Raw genomic sequence first — 17,396 nt, 5'->3', positions numbered from 1 at the left:
TCACGGGAATAAAATGTGTTGACTTAGTAAGCCGATCAACTATCACCCAGGTGCCATAATAACCATTATGTGTACGAGGAAGCTTGTACACAAAATCCATCGTAATATTTTCCCATTTCCACTGTGGAACGGGAAGTGGGTGCATCAATCCAAAAGGCTTCTTTCTTTCTGCTTTGACTTGCTGACAAATGACACACTTACTCATATATTCAGCAATTTCTCTTTTCATACCTAGCCAATAATAAAATGGTCAAATGGTATGATACATTTTTGTACCTCCTGGATGCATTGCATAAGCTGAAATATGTGCTTCATCAAGAATTGCTTTCTTTAATTCCATATTATTCGACACATACATCCTACTCTCCTGCATAAGCATGCCATCAGTTTCTCGAATTCTGAAGTCTTTCTTCTTCCCTCGATTCCTTGTTTGAATTATTTTCTGGGTCTCTTCATCATTCATCTGGGCTTCAAGCATACGATTAATTAAAATTGGCATGACTTGAAAATTTGCAAGCAAGGCTTCCTCTCAATTTTCCACTTATAACTTCACTCCAGTGGACCTTAAATCCGCAAGAAGAGGAACATGACAATCATAAATGACATTAAGTCTAACTGGAGTTTTCCTATTAAGTGCATCCGCCACCACATTCGCACGACCAAGGTGATACTCAATCGTGCAATCATCATCACTAAGCAACTCAATCCACATTCATTGCCGAAGATTAAGATCCCTCTGAGTAAAAAGATACTGAAGACTCTTATGATCTTTGAAGATTTTACATTTCTCTCCGTTTAGATAATGTCTCCAAATCTTCAAAGCGAAGATGATAGCTGCTAACTTCATATCATGAGTAGGATAATTCATCTCATTAGGCTTTAATTGTCGTAAAGCGTAAGCAATCACCCTACCATGTTGCATCAACACACAACACATACCATTTAATAAAGCATCATTGTAGACCACAAAATTACCATTATCATCTGGAAGTGCCAAAACAGGTGCATGAGTGAGATAATACTTCAATTGTTGAAAACTTTGCTCACAATTATTATCCCACTCAAACTTAACTTCTTTTCTAGTCAACCTCGTTAATGGCAAAGCAATGACTGAAAAATCCTTAACAAACCGTCTATAATAGCCTGCTAGGCCAAGAAAACTCCGTACCTCAGTGACGGTTCGTGGTTGTTCCCAATTCTCCACAACTGCCACTTTCTGAGAATCCACCTGAATACCTTGAGCAAAAATGACATATCCCAAAGATGCTACTTGATTTAACCAAAATTGGCACTTGCTAAACTTAGCATACAGCTAATGTTCCCTTAATTTCTTCAACACCAAGGTAAAATGTCGAACATGCTCTGATTTAGACTTAGAGTATACCAGAATGTCATCAATAAAAACAATGACAAACCTGTCTATATATGGCTGGAATACTCGATTCATCAAATCCATGAAAGTTGATGGCGCATTCGTTAATCCGAATGGCATCCCAAGAAACTTATAATGACCATAACGAGTCCTGAAAGTAGTCTTAGGAACATCCTCACTGCTGATCTTCAACTGGTGATAACTAGATCTCAAATCAATTTTAGAAAACACACAGGCACCTCGAAGCTGATCAAACAAATCATCTATACGTGGCAACGGATAACGGTTTTTAATTGTTACCCGATTTAATTGCCTATAATCAAAACATAGTCTCCAAGTTCCTTCTTTCTTCATTACAAACAAAACTGGAGCTCCCCAGGGTGAAGTACTAGGCTGAATAAAACCTTTATCAACTAATTCCTGCAACTGAACTTTCAATTCCCTCAATTCAACAGGAGCCATTCTATATGGAGTCAAAGATATATGATCCATACCTGGAAGCAAATCAATAGTGAACTCCACATCTCGGTCAGGCGGCAATCCATGTAAATCATCAGGGAATACATCAGGAAAATGCCGACTACTCGAACATCCTCCACACTACTAGAAGTAACACCATTCAGCACTACAAGAGCTAAATATCCCTGACAACCTTTTGATAACAACCTTTTTGCTCTTACAGCAGAAATAACACCATGCCTCACCCCACTACATTCACCCATAAAAGTAACTTCAGGTAATCCAGAACGATGGAAAGTGACTATTTTCCCGTAGTAATTTATGTTGGCACGATTATAATGCAACCAATTTGTGCCTAAAAGCACATCAAAATCAACAATATCTAATGGGATAAGATTAGCTGGTATAACTACCTCATCCACCATCACTGGATATCCTGGATATACACAATCAACATAACATATCTCCCATCTAGGCATAGCAAACTCTAAATCATACCCTAGAGGTGTAGGATGAGGTTGCGTCACTTGAGCAAATGTATGAGAAATGACAGAATGTGTAGCGCCATAATCAATTATGTAACACCCGCCCCCTAATTATAAAGATTTGTGTTTGTAATTACCCCTAAATGTTTTAAATATATCAATTTCACCCTTTTGACCTACCAAATCAGGATCCAAAGCATTGGATCCCTTTTTTTTTCTAAATCTGCCACGTGGCAGCCCCCCCAAACAATTTCTCTTTCTTCTCGTTCTTTCCCCCGTGAACCCCCCTTCCTCATTCTTCTTCGTTTCTGTCATGTCTCTCTCCCTTCTCTCGGACCTCTCTCATCTCTCTCTCTTCTCTGCACCGCAAGCACACACACGCACAGAGGCACACGAGTGTGCGAGGAAGAACCATCACCCTTCATCGTCGCGTCCTGCTCTCTCTCTCTCTCCCTCTCGTTTCTGTGAACTCGGCGAAAACCCGGAAAAGAACTCCGGCGGATTTTTGTATTTTCCGGTTAGGTAAGCCCCTAATTCTCTCTTTTCGTCCTTGATTCTTGCGAGATTGAGGTTTAATTAGAGTTATTTTGTAATTGTTGGAAGTTTTTAGGACGAATCAAACCCGGGTGTAAACACCCCCTATTTCCGGCGAGCCGTGGGTGTCGGGGGACTCTCCGGCCATCTCCGGTCGTTCCACGATGAAAGGAAGGTATAGAAAACTCTCCCCTCGTATTGCTCTTCGTTTTGGTACCTAGATCGAAGTCTAGGGTTGTGTGTGGAAGTCGACCGGAGCTGTGAAGCTCCGGTGGTGGTGCTCCGGCGAGGCCAGGCCTCCCAGGCCGGTTCCAATGTCATGCGGGCCTTAGGCCCGTGTGGGGAGTCAGCCCAAAACCCCCAAGCCTGTTTAGTTTTATTTTAATTTTATTGTTTTAAAATCCAAAGGCCTCGGGCCTTTATGTTCTGGGCCTTCGGCCCGTTTGTTGTGCAACCCAGAAAACCCTAGGCTTTAAGCCTTTGGGCTTTCCAAATCAGGGCCCTCGGCCTGTGACCCAACCCAAAACCTTTTTAAGGTTTTTATTTAATTTCTGTTTTAGTAATTTAGGGCCCTTTGGGCCATTTTTTGTTAAGGGGCTGAAAGCCCTTTTCCTCAAAACCCTTAAGGCCCTTTTCAGCCCAACCCAATTCAAAGCCCAATTGACTTTGACCTCTGACCAGTTGACTGTTGACTTGGTCAACGGTCAACGGTCAGAGTTGACTTTGACTTTGATCAGTCAACGATCAACGTTGACTGTTTGAGTTGACTTTTCGAGATTTCGTCCAAGACCTCTCCTAGGCTAATTTCGACGTCCTGGACCCGTTTTTGAAGTCCGTTTTCCCAAATTCAATTGTTAAAATAGAGTTTTATTAATTGGACCCTTTATGTGCTTAGGGGCAATTATTGGTGACGTTTTCTTGTTCGTTAGTTTGCGTGGCTCTTCGGCGGCTAAGTACTGTGAGTGGACCCCTTCTAAAATGCATGTTTTATAGTAGAAATGCATACATGAAAAGCATGATTTGATGATTACGTTTTATGAAACGTTTTGTGAGATAACATGCTTACTAAGGCTACTTTGAATTATTACTATTTTTCCTATAACCCGTGTTCTTATAGAATATCTGATGGATGACGATATGATATTTAGAACATGTTTCGAACACCTCTTTATAGTATAGATGATGGATGACTTTATACTATGAAGTTGTTTTTCAATATATATATATATATATATGTTCAATGGTTTTGTACTTACCTAGTGGTTCTTTCCGCTACGGGACGTAGGGATAGATTCCGGTCCGTCCCGGGCGACGGTTTGGTGTTGGCATAGGGCCTGGAGTGTGTTTCCTCTGGCTATTTAGCATAGGGATGGGGAGTCGGCATGGGGCCTGTAGTGTATTTTCCTCTGATTGTCTGTTCAGAGATGGGGAACCGGCATGGGGCCTGCAGGTTATCGGACAATTCACTAGTGTTTATTACTTATACAAGTTATGAATTTGAGATATTGCACGGCATGCTAGGTTTTGGAAAACCTATTTTGATCATGATATATATGTTTTCATAAACCTTGGGGTTAGTATGTTGATAACTGTTTTATTATATTTATATCAAACTGGTCCACTCACCTTTGTTTTGCGCCCCCTTCAGGATCTACGAACGAGGATTACGATTTAAGCTACGAGGCATTTCCCTACCAGTGATCCAGTGCTATACTTCTTCTGCTTCGATATCTATTGTAATATAGCACATCTCTATCTTAAATTCTGTTTGTACTCTGTAATAGACGTATGCTCTGACATTATGCGTTGATCCTAATGTTATTAATTAGAAGTTGAATTTGTAGTATTAGTGTGACTAGTCTTGCTGCCTGTTTTAGCTTATTTATGAGTTTTTACTTAAATTAATGGCTTTCGTCACCCTTTGGGTGTCGGCCAGCACGTGATCATCCCGATGTCACGAGGACATCGGGATTGGGGCGTGTCAAATTAAAACTCTAGCAAAGTGACCAAGAATGTTTAACGTACCCATGATCAAGTCCGGATGATTCTAAGCATCTTGCAAAGATATATTGTTAATACGTCCATGGGCTTGTTGTCATCCCCCACGACCTCTATTAACTTGATTAACTCGCCCCTGACTTGGCTGACCGGATTGCCTTGAAGATCCTACACTACTGAAAGCAATCTCTACTTGTTGGGGCTGTCATCTATGGTACCATTGAGATCCAATAGCTAGAATAGAAGGATACTGTGTATACCCTCTAAGATACTGAGAATACCCATTATGGTAATAAGGATCCTACGAATACTGATATGGTCATGGAGCATAAGGAGTGGCATCACCCTGATAATGGTAAGCACCACCTCGACCCATCTGATCATAACTACCAAACCCTGAAACTTGCTGGCCCGGCGCTGGTGGTGGCATAGAAGGCTGCTGGGGCCTCTGCTAATTTTGGGGACAATTTATAGCTCTATGTCCCATATGTCCACAAGTAAAACATCCACTGCTGCCTTGTCTACACTCTCCAAAATGCCTATTATTACATCTGCGACACAAATGAACACTTCATCTTCCAGCATCTCCCTGCCTCTGGAATCTATAACCTCCTGAAAATCTATCACCTCTCATCTGACCAATGGCACTAAAACCTCTGCTAGAAGAACTGGAACTAGTTACATCCCTCTTAAAGCTCTGAGTCTTGCGAGGTCCTTGAGAAGACTGACCTTTACCTTTATCATCTCGCCTCTGATTCCCATTCTTTTCTTCTTCATCTTCACTCTCACTGGGCATATTCTCTGAGTCCTCAATCCTTAACAAAATCTCATAAAACACCTGGTAAGTAGCACATGGAGTCGAAGTTGCTATAGAACGCCATTTCTTTTTAGTACCCAACCTGAAACGACGGAACATCTCAACCAGATTAGCTGTAACCTCCGGATGATAGCGAGACAAGTCAATGAATCTTCTATAATATTCATTTTTCGTCATATTCCCTTGCTTTAATTGAGTAAACTCTTGCTTTTTGCGATCAATATACTCAAGGGGAATAAACATTTTCTAAAACAACTGTTAAGACTCTTGTCTCCACCAGGATGCAGGTTCCGGACCTAGAAACCTTGTAGTCGTCTCGACCCACTTATCAGGAGGAAGATTCCCCTGACTCTGCGTTACACAGAAAGTCTTCTCAAGATGATTGATCAATTTCTCTGCTCCTTCATGTCATTCATTCTCCATAAAATGATTCAGCTTTAGATTATACACAATCTCGAGAGGTGTCATTTGGGGAGGACGGAGCGAAGACTGAATGACATTAGTTATAGCTTCCTCTAACTGAGCTATATCTGGGAAACTAGGCTCAACAGAATGACGTTGATCTCTACGAGGCGGTATGGTTCTAACATAAGACATCAAAATAATTAGAAATTCTCAAGATATGCATGACTGCAAACCTAAGGCTCTGATACCAAACTGACACACCTTGACCTAAATCGCAGTGTTTGTACCATACTTGACCAATCCCGAAACTACCGAACACCGGTCAACGTTATACCGTCAAGGACCCATAAGAGTTTCCCTCAAACCAGAAGGCCAATCACAACGTAACACGTGTCGACATCAGAAGCCAATCATAGTGCGACACGTGTCAACATCGGAAGCCAATCACAACATGACACGTGTTAATGTCAGAACAAAGCTAGAAACTCTTTTCTATAAAAGGATATCATTCTCCCAAAATATTTCGTAATGTCATTTGTACTAAATCATTCACTAGTATTCACCAAAGAAGAGCTTGAACCTATGTACTTGTGTAAACCCTTCACAATTAATGAGAACTCATCTACTCCGTGGACATAGCCAATATGGGTGAACCACGTACATCTTGTTTTTGCTTCCCTGTCTCTATCCATTTACATACTTATCCACACTAGTGACCGAAGCAATATAGCGAAGTCACAAACTTGACACTTTCTGTTGTACTAAAGTCATCATCGATTTTGTGCATCAACATTTGGCGCCGTCTATGGGAACGACACTTGTTCCCAATCTCTTGAGCTTTGTTAAGCTGGTTTCCACCATTCGTACACTCTCTTTTGACCAGGCATCCTTTTTCCAACATGGGGAGCGAAGGAAGCCACACCACACAGAATGACACCTTTTTTGCACTTGGTGCGAAGCAAAGAAAGAAGGAACAAAATAAGTCTGCTATTCAGGCTAAAGTTGATGAACTGGAGGCTTAGAACAACAAGATAACGATAAAGAATGAGATCCTCAAAGAGCAGTATAAGAATGTCTTCGAGATGTTCCACGAGGCTAGATATACTAAAACACATGAGCTCATCATCCATGTGGAAGTCAAACATCAACTGGGTGGCCCTCAACACGGAGGGTCATTTTCCCTCGACATGGGTATTCCTGTTGAGGAGCGAGCTACTCATCGAAATGGCAACCAACATGAGACTTTTCTCAACCCAGCTGCTTCGACCCGAAACAGAAGGAGTGAAGGAAGGCACCTTCTTACAGAAGGAGTGAAAGGATCGAAAGCCATCTTTCACGACCGTCGAGACTTCCTAAAACAACGTCGAGACAATCTCATCCATGTAAGCTCAAAGATCAATGACCCAAGGTCTTTGAAAGACTCAGTTCCTTCCCATGTCCCAGGCCGACTACTAGGGAAAGGGCAGCAAGTCCTAGAGAAACACGAAGGTATAGGGGACTTAAAGATGTTCCGACAGACATACCTTAGAAGTCAGTACGACGAGTCCAGAAAAAAATCACATGCTCTTGATCAAACATTCTTACTTCCAAAAGAAGATGGAGATTTACGAAAGAAAGCTCCAGTGGTACATGACTCCACTCATGACCCTCTTATCATACAGCTCCTTAAGGAAGTAAACAAGTTGAAGGCCGAACAAGAAGCTGAGATACTTGATTGGAACCAACCTAGGCCTGGCCCTCTTACAAAAAGGATCATCGACACCCTCTCCAAGCAAAGACAAAGCAGAAGTTTGGCTTGCAACTCTATACTGGAAATGAGGACTCGATTGAACACATTAACCTCTTTGAGTCTACCATGGCATACCAGATGCACATCGACGAAGTGCGATGTCTTCTCTTCCCCTCCACCTTCTCTGGCGGAGCTCTAAACTGGTATTGTCGTCTTCCACCTGAGACGATAGACTCATGTGAGGAATTGAGGAAACTATTTGTTTCTCAACATATTTTCCAGACCGATCACTTGCACTTTGCAGATGACTTGTACATTATTCGCCAAAATCCAAATGAGTCATTATGTATGTATGTTGGCCACTTCAGCCATGAGTATTCTCATTGTGCCGAGACAAACAACAAGACTGCCCTCAAAGCCTTCACGGCAGGCCTACGTGACTGTTTCTTTAAGTACATGATCAATGCCAACACTTGGAAGACTTACTCTGAGGTGATGGGGCATACTTATAACCATGCATCCGCCGAGGCAAAGACATACCAAGAGAAACCCCCAACAACCATCCCCTATCAGCAAGTGGGAAGTGGAAGCCAGACCCACCCAAATGAGAAGACCTCAACCTTTCGAATGGTAGATGTGTCTCCCCCTGCCTTACTTAATACTTTGCCAAGTCAACAGACATATCAATCTCAGGGCAAAATGAAATATTTTCATCCTCAGCAGTCTCATTTTAGTAAAAGGAGTAAGGGACACTACCGTGATAACCAAGGGTATTGCCACGATAATCCCCGACCCCAGATAGTCAACACAGTAGGTCAAGCATGTGTCAGGACATGCCCTACCCCGAGATATGAGGCATACACACTTTTGAACACCACATGCGTGGCCATTTACCTCAGCATAGCACACCTGATATCGAAGCCAAAGCCAAGGCACCCGGATTACAAGCCCACGAAGAAAACAGACACGTTTTGCTGCTACCACGAGCATAACGGCCATGACAACGAGAAATGTATCACCTTTCGTGATCATATTGAAGCTTTGGCACGTGAAGGAAAAATTGATCAATTCCCCATTCACCCTCCAAAGGGTAACCGTAACCAACGCCAAGTGAATGTGATATATTCCATAAGTGGCGGCACACCCATATCTAAATCTTCCAACAGGGCTATGAAAAACAGCGAACGAGCTTTAAGGCCTGGCCACCAAATGTTTCACGTGGAAGACATCAGGGGAGGCAAATATTAAAAGCCTAACCGTGATCCAATATGTTTCTACCCTAAGGAAGAAAGAGGTAGCATCTACCCTCACAACGACCCACTGATCGTGGAAGCTCACATAGCCAACTTTGAAGTACGATGAATCCTGGTAGACACGGGGGCTTCGGTCAATATCATGTTTGTTGAAGCTTTCAGGGCACTTAATGTTGCTGAACACTTGCTCGATCGCTCGATTTCTCATCTGATAAGCTTCTCTGGTGATATCGTGCAACCTTTGAAGAGCATACACTTACCTTTCACCATTGGTACATACCCTTACATAACTACCATTACCACTAACTTCCTGGTGGTTGATTGCCCAACAGCATACAATGTCATCTTCGGACACACATGCATCAATATCTCAAGGCCATGGTATCCACACATATGTTGTTGATGAAATTTCCAACCCCCTGTGGCAATGGTTACATCAGAGGAGATCAACTTAGTGCACGAATATGTTACAACACTTCGGTCAAGCAACAACACCTGCATGTGTCCAAGGAAACCCTTTCTATACATGACCAAGTCATAAAGACCAGCCCAGACGAAGCCAACTTGGATCTTCACGGTGGCAACAATCAACCCGACGATCCTCGAGATGACTCTTCACCCAGCAAGCACAACCCGCTGAAGAGTTGGAGAAAGTCTCTATCTCAAAAGATTATCTGGATCGCATTGTAAAGATTGACACCACCTTGTCACCACCCATTTGGTTGGCATTGATCTCTTTTTTGCAAGAGAACATTGAGGTATTCGCCTGGTCATACGAGGATATGCTAGGCATCTCTCCCGATATCATCTGTCGTCACTTAAGTATTGACCCCTAGACCAAGCCAGTGAGACAGAAGCGAATATCTTATGACGCTGAACGGTACGAGGCAATAAAGGCAGAAGTTGAAAAACTCAAAGGCATATGCTTCGTCCGCGAAGTCAATTATCCAACGTGGGTAGCAAATGTTGTACTTGTTAAGAAGAATCCCACCAAAGAAAGTCTACTGCTCCAAAAAGTCTTGTGGAGAATGTGTGTCGATTACACCGACCTAAACAAAGGATGCTCGAATGATAGCTTTCCTCTTCTTCTCATAGACAGACTTATAGACTCTACGGCAGGGTGTGAACTCCTGAGTTTCATGGATGCTTACTCAGGATACAACCAAATCCTCATGAACCTTCCAGACCAAGAACACACAGCCTTCACTACTGACAAGGGACTATATTGATATAAAGTCATGCCCTTCGGCCTAAAGAATGCATGAGCGACTTATTAGAGACTGGTCAATTCAATGTTCGCCGAACAGATTGGAAAGAGCATGAAAGTTTACGTTGATGATATGCTAGTCAAGAGCAAACATGCTGACCAACACATCACTAACCTATCTGAAACTTTCACCATTCTGAAGAGGTATCGAATGAGGTTGAACCCCAACAAATGTGCCTTCGGCGTAGGCTTTGGCAAATTTTTAGGCTTCATGATAAGCCAACGAGGCATTGAGGCTAATCCCGGGAAGATCAAAGCAATTCTCAACATGAAGGAACCGGTAACTTCAAAAGACATCCAGAGCCTTACTGGCAAGGTGGCAGCCTTAACTAGGTTTATCTCTAAGGCCACAGACATATATGCTCATTTCTTCAAAGTACTTAAAGGAAGTAAGAAGTACTTTACATGGACTGATGAATGTGCCGAGGCCTTCAAGAACCTCAAAAACTACATGAGTAAAACCCATATGCTCTCCAAACCTGAGGTTGGTGACACTCTCATTATCTATCTGTCGATATCGACTTCAGCAGTAAATTCCGTTCTCATTCGAAATGATGGTAATGTTGAACGACCTGTCTACTACGCTAGCAAGGTCTTACAAGATGCGGAGACACGATACTCCAACATTGAGAAATTAGCTCTAGCATTGGTCATGTCTGCTCGAAAACTTCGCCCTTACTTCCAAGCACACTCTATCATTATGCTTACCAATCATCCTATTCGACAGATACTCCAAAGTCCTGACACTTCTGGGTGAATGATCAAATGGGCAATAGCATTGGGTGAGTTTGACATCTCTTACTAACCAAAGCCAGCTAAGATGGGCCAAGCAGTGGCAGATTTCATCGCCGACTTCACATATCCTGTTGACATTGTTTCTACGCCTAAATAAGTGGTTTCATTACCCTCGGAAGCTCAGAAAATAGAACCAACAGCCCCAGCATGGGGTCTATATGTTGATGGCTCGTCCAACCAACAGGGTTGTGGAGCAAGACTAGTCCTTACGACCCCTGACAAAGTGGCGATGGAGTATGCTCTTCGTTTCAAATTCAAGGCGTCGAACAATGAGGCTGAATATGAAGCCCTCATAGCAGGCTTACGTTTGGCCAAACACCTTGGGGTTAAACGAATTGATATCTTCAGTGACTCGCAATTGGTGGTTAACCAGGTCACCAACAACTTTGACGCTAACGATATCTCCATGGCAGCATATATGGCACAAACACAATTGTTGCTCAAGCAATTCCACTACCAGATCACCCAAATTCCTCGAGCGGCAAACAGTCATGCAGATGCTTTGGCTCGCCTTGCCTCAGCAGTGGAAGACAAGATTGGGAAAAAAATTCAGGTCAAATTGTTGGCAGCACCAAGCATTATGGTTGCGGAAGTGTGCAACTTGCAACAGGGGGATAGTTGGATTACCTCAATTTATAGATTCCTTGCTCATGGCACCCTTCCAAATGACAAAGTCCAAGCTAAGCAGATTCGATACAAGGCTACCTGTTACTTGATCATTAATGACCAACTCTACAAGTGGGTTTTTAACCTACCATACCTAAGATGCATGCAGAAGCGGAAACTGTCCTTAGGGAAATACATGAATGAGTCTGCAGAGATCATGCTGGATCTCGATCCCTAGCACACAAGGCTTTTCGCCAAGATATTACTGGCCAACACTCTACTAAGATGCCATCAGAATATCCAGCTCATGTGATAAGTGTCAACGCTACGCAACTATTCCTCACTTCCCTCCCGAGCCGCTCACTTCTATGATCAGCCCTTGGCCCTTTGCCCAATAGGGACTTGATTTGATCGGCACAATGCCTGTATAGAAGGGCAAGGTCCGCTATACAATCGTTGCAGTTGACTACTTCACAAAGTGTTCCGAAGTAAAACCCTTGGCAACCATTACTGAGGCAAAAATAGAAAACTTCGTATGGAAGCTTTGCAAATTCGGCATTCCCAATGCGATAGTCACTAACAACGGGTGACAGTTCGACAACAATAAGTTTAGGATGTTCTGCTTTAAGTTCAACATCAACTTATGTTTTGCCTCCCCAACTCATCCCCAGTCTAATGGACAAGTTGAAGCCATCAACAAAATAATCAAGCGAACTTTGAAAACTAGCTTGGATAATGCTAAAGGTTGTTGGTTAGAATTTGTACCCCAAGTTCTTTGGTCATACCGCACTTCGAATCGGACATCAACAGGAGAAACCCCATTCTCTCTTGCATCTGCTTCAGACATTTCTCCTCTGTAACAATGCAAACACTACAACTCGTCAAAAGCTTCACACATTATTGATCAAGACAATGTGAAGCAAAACCAATTTATGGTGCCAACAAGAGCTTTATCAATGGAGGGCAACCACAATTCTCAAAAGCTTCACACACTCTTGATCAAGACAATGTGAAGCAAAACCAATTTATGGTGCCAACAAAAGCTTCATCAAAAGAGTTCAATCACAATTCTCAAAAGCTTCACACACTCTTGATCAAGACAGTGTGAAGCAAAACCAATTTATGGTGCCAACAAGAGCTTCATCAATGGAGGGCAACCACAATTCTCAAAAGTTTCACACACTCATGATCAAGACAGTGTGAAGCAAAACTAATTTATGGTGCCAACAATAGTTTCATCAAGGGAGTTCAACCACAATTCTCAAAAGCTTTACACACTCTTGATCAAGACAGTGTGAAGCAAAACCAATTTATGGTACCAACAAAAGCTTCATCAATGAAGGGCAACTACAACTCGTAGAAAGCTTCACACACTCTTGATCAAGACTGTTCGAAGCAAATTCAATTTATATGGTTCATCCAAACCTTCGACTACTACAAGGTATGGCTTACATCACAATCTCTTGCTCAACAATGTGGAAGAAAAATTTGTATATGTTGTCTCTTCCACATTTTCAAATTTCAAATTTTCCCAAAAAAATAAATAATTGGGAAATTCAACAAAGCTTCATCAATGGAGGACAACTACAAATTCTCAAAAGCTTCATACTATCTTGATCAAGATAGTGTGAAGCAAAATCAATTCATGGTACTCAACAAAGCTTCATCAACAAAAGCTTCATCAATGGATGACAACTACAAATTCTCAAAAACTTCACACTATTTTGATCCAGATAGTGTGAAGCAAAATCAATTCATGGTACCCAACAAAAGCTTCAACTCCAAAGTTTCACCAACAAAAGCTTCAACTCCAAAGCTTCAACTCCAAAGCTTCACCCACAAAAGCTTCACCCATAAAAGCTTCAACCACAAAAGTTTCATCCACAAAAAATTCACCTACAAAAGCTTCAACTCCAAAGCTTCACCCACAAAAGCTTCACCCATAAAAGCTTCAACCACAAAAGTTTCATCCACAAAAACTTCACCTACAAAAGCTTCAACTCCAAAGCTTCACCCACAAAAGTTTCACCCACAAAAGATTCACCTACAAAAGCTTCATCCATAAAAGCTTCACCTACAAAGTTTCACCCACAAAAACTTCACCTACAAAAGCTTCACCCACCACAAAAGCTTCACCCACCACAAAAGCTTCACCTACAAAAGCTTCACCCACAAAAACTTCACCTACAAATCTTCACCTACAAAGCTTCAACACAAAAGCTTCACCTACAAAAGTTTCACACACTCTTGATTAAGATAGTGTGAAGCAAAATCAATTCATGGTACCCAACAAAGATTCAACCTCAAAGCTTCACCTACAAAACTTCAACATCAAAGCTTCACCTACAAAACTTCAATACCAAAACTTCACCATTCCATCTGACGGTCACACTAAAAAATCTCTCCTCACGTGATCACACCACAATTTTTGCTTTTTACCTTTTACCTGCCCAAGCAAAACAATGTAAACAAAGGCTAATTAACCATTCCACACATAAAAAAACAGAGGGTTAATTAAGGAGGACCGCAGCTGCGACCGTTGGATGATTAGGACTATTAGTCCAAGGGGTTTGATTGGATAGTAGTATCAAGAAAATCAGTCATCAAACGAAAACTCTGAAAGCAACAACCCATTTAAAATTGAATCCAAAAAAATTAAAAGCTTCTATCATCTAAAATTGAACAGAACACAATCAATACATATCGAAGAAATATCGAGAAGAGCACATAAATTGAATCAGATCCTAGAGGCCTGCTCGAATGGACATAATGGTGTTAGATTTTCAATAGAAGTTGGGAAGGAGAGAGTGAAAGAGGCAATGGATTTGGAAGAATCCTTGAGAATGCTTGTAAACCTGCAAGAAACTTCTAAATACATAGTCGACTCTCAGAGGAAAAATTGGATTACATTACTAGATGAGGATGAAGATGAGGAAGATAATGTTGTCAAAATGGCTAAGGAAAAGCAAATTGATCTGCCAAGCTTCTCCTTGGTTCGAGACACGAGCCTAAAAATTGAGAAGTTGGAAGGCCGGGGTTTGTGCAGAAGGTGACTGTAGCTCTAACTTACACTACAGAAGGTAGTAGCTTAAACCGCGAAAAGCAAGGGAAAATAACCTCCTCAACATCAGTTTCTCAGAGGCAATCAGTCAGCTATACTGCAGGTGTCAAGAATCCATCAACAGAGCAGAAAGAGTCTAAACCAGAAAAGGAGAAGATTCCAAAAGTAATTGCAAAACTAATGGGGCTGAATGAGCTTCCAAAACACGAAAACTTGATGCACACCTCGGAGGAAGACTTGAGTTCCAAGTCAAAAAGAGAAAGGCACGTGATAGAGCAAACAACAAATGAAAGAGCAACATTTCTGAGGTTAAGACTAAGGATCATTTGATGCAGAATACGACGTTTGTTTCACAAGCAGAAAAAAACATGCTTGCCAATAATATCAGCCTTAGGGGAGTTGTTCATGATCCGAAAGAATTTAAACCCATGGTGATATCAGGAAATGCAACCATCAAATCAGATAAGCACCAAAAACCTACTTAGACCTTCAAACAGGATAAACCTGTGATGCAAGCAAAACCAGGGTTTAAGGAAATTTGGATTCCAGTGGAAAAGCAAAATGGGAACAACATTCTCCCAAGAAATCAGCAGCATAAGTCCCCATATAATGTTGAACTCCAGCAGCAATCCATGGCTTTGAAATCTGAGTCACCGAAAGAAAAGCGCAGATGGGAGACAAAGGAGCAGCAGATTTGACAACCAAAGTTGGTGGCAAAAAAACAACGAAGAAGCAAAATGATATCAAGAAGTAAGTCAAAAGGGGCAGTAGATTTGCAAAAGAAGCAGACACTTGCAGAGCAAGCTAGGGTAAATAAGAAAATCGCTAGAGAAGCCGCTGCAACAGTGCAATCTATGAGTTCCAAATGCCAAATATAATAAAAATCTGGTCAGAAGCAAAAGTTCCCCTGACTTGAATTTCCACAAGAAAGATTCTTCACCAAACTCCTCGGATCCTCAACAAGCAAAAGAAAAATTTGGCACTCTACCGGCTATGGAGGAGAGATCAGTTCATGCAGCACCACCACTGCAGAAGGCAAATCCAGAAGAGTGAATAAAAGAGAAATGCCTCGAAGAATCGATGAAGTGGCAACCAGACGAAGCCATGAAAAACGTGGTAGTCACAATGAAACAGAAAAAGTTAGAGACAGCAACATTCAACTATTAGATTCAGCGACCTACATAAAGAAGCAGAGCTGGAGGCTCCCACTTTGTATGATCCCAATGAAGTTGAAAGTCGAAGCCTTGAAAAATCACAAACTCTACTTCCATAGGAAAGTGTATGTCCATCTTTACAAAATCTGAAAATTGATAACTTTCCAAATAAAAGATATTGCTTCAGTTGCAAAATTTTGTCTAATTCGAAATAAGCTGGTAACTAACTAAAGCTTTTTTGTATGTTATGCAGTATGATAAGCAAGATCAAGCACCTGCCTTCGGAGATGATGAGTGCATAACTGCAGCAATTACAGTTAATGGTAAGTAGAACCTCTTTCAATTCAACTTCCCTTCTTACAAAAGAAAAACTTCTCTGCAAGGCAAATGTCACTGTGCCAGTATCTCAAGCCAATCATGGCAATGTGGAAAAGTTAAAAGTATGACAATGAGCTAGTGGCTTGAAATACAAGCCACAGTGCCATCTTGTTGCAGGTAAGTTTTCTCTTCTTACACAAAATGCAAAATCATTAAGTTTCTAAAAGTTGCAGAAACCGTGACATTTGTTTTGCAGTAGTAGTGTAGCAAGCACTCAACCTGAGAAAACAAGAGCCAATGACAGAAATTGAAAACCACCTAAGGCAGGTGGTGATCAAGAGCCATCATTTCCTCAACATAGCAGAAGCACTTTTCAAGCTCGACATCACATTTCAAGCACTTTTGTTAAACAGTCTTTCATCCTCTTTTGGTTGACAAATATGATTATATTAATATGTAGTGTAGATTTAGATAAAAGAAAAATTAACAAAAAAAAGGCTCAAATATCTTTAAATTTAGGTTTTAAATCGTTGATTACAAGTATTCAAATACGAATTACAATAGATTTTGCACGGAAAAATATATTTTGAAGATCATGATCCTCGTTCTATATGGTGTGGAGCCCGTCTCATCTTGTATGTCTAGGTTTTAAATCATTGATTACAAGTATTTAAATACGAATTACAATATATTTTGCACGGAAAAATATATTTTGAAGAACATAAATATGATATATTGTTGTGGTGATAGTAGAAATAAAAGAAATATACTTTCTGGCACTCTCAAGAATTTGAATCATTTTTGTGCATTTTTGTTACTACATTTGTTTATAGAAGTCATATCTGTTGGAAAGTGAGGATTAGGAAATCATAATATAACCACCATATGTATTTGTTCTTTTATACAAGCTCTGGTTTTCATTTTTGAACAGAGTTAGGATTAGAAAGTTAGTGAACATGTCACAGACTCACAAGGCCGGTCCTATCTTTATAAATACCTCATATTCTACCAAATTTTTAGAGCTTTTGCAATCCTAAAAAAGCCCTAAACACTTTACTCTCTCAGAGAAACTAACTTAGGCATCGAAGATCCGTTGACCTAACCCCCCAACCTCGTGGACACGTGAGACTTAGGTCTTTGATC

General features: G+C 41.2%; 1 pseudogene; it reads left to right on the top strand.

Annotated features, from left to right (window-relative positions):
- Nucleotides 1-6,217: 6,217 nt before the first annotated feature.
- Nucleotides 6,218-16,875, top strand: LOC126605904 (uncharacterized; annotated as a pseudogene).
- Nucleotides 16,876-17,396: the final 521 nt, after the last annotated feature.

The sequence above is a fragment of the Malus sylvestris genome, chromosome 15 (assembly GCF_916048215.2).
Source record: "Malus sylvestris chromosome 15, drMalSylv7.2, whole genome shotgun sequence".
In the NCBI taxonomy this organism is placed as follows: domain Eukaryota; kingdom Viridiplantae; phylum Streptophyta; class Magnoliopsida; order Rosales; family Rosaceae; genus Malus; species Malus sylvestris.
Note: the sequence above shows the minus strand (reverse complement) of the source record. Positions and strands in the feature narration are given on the sequence as shown.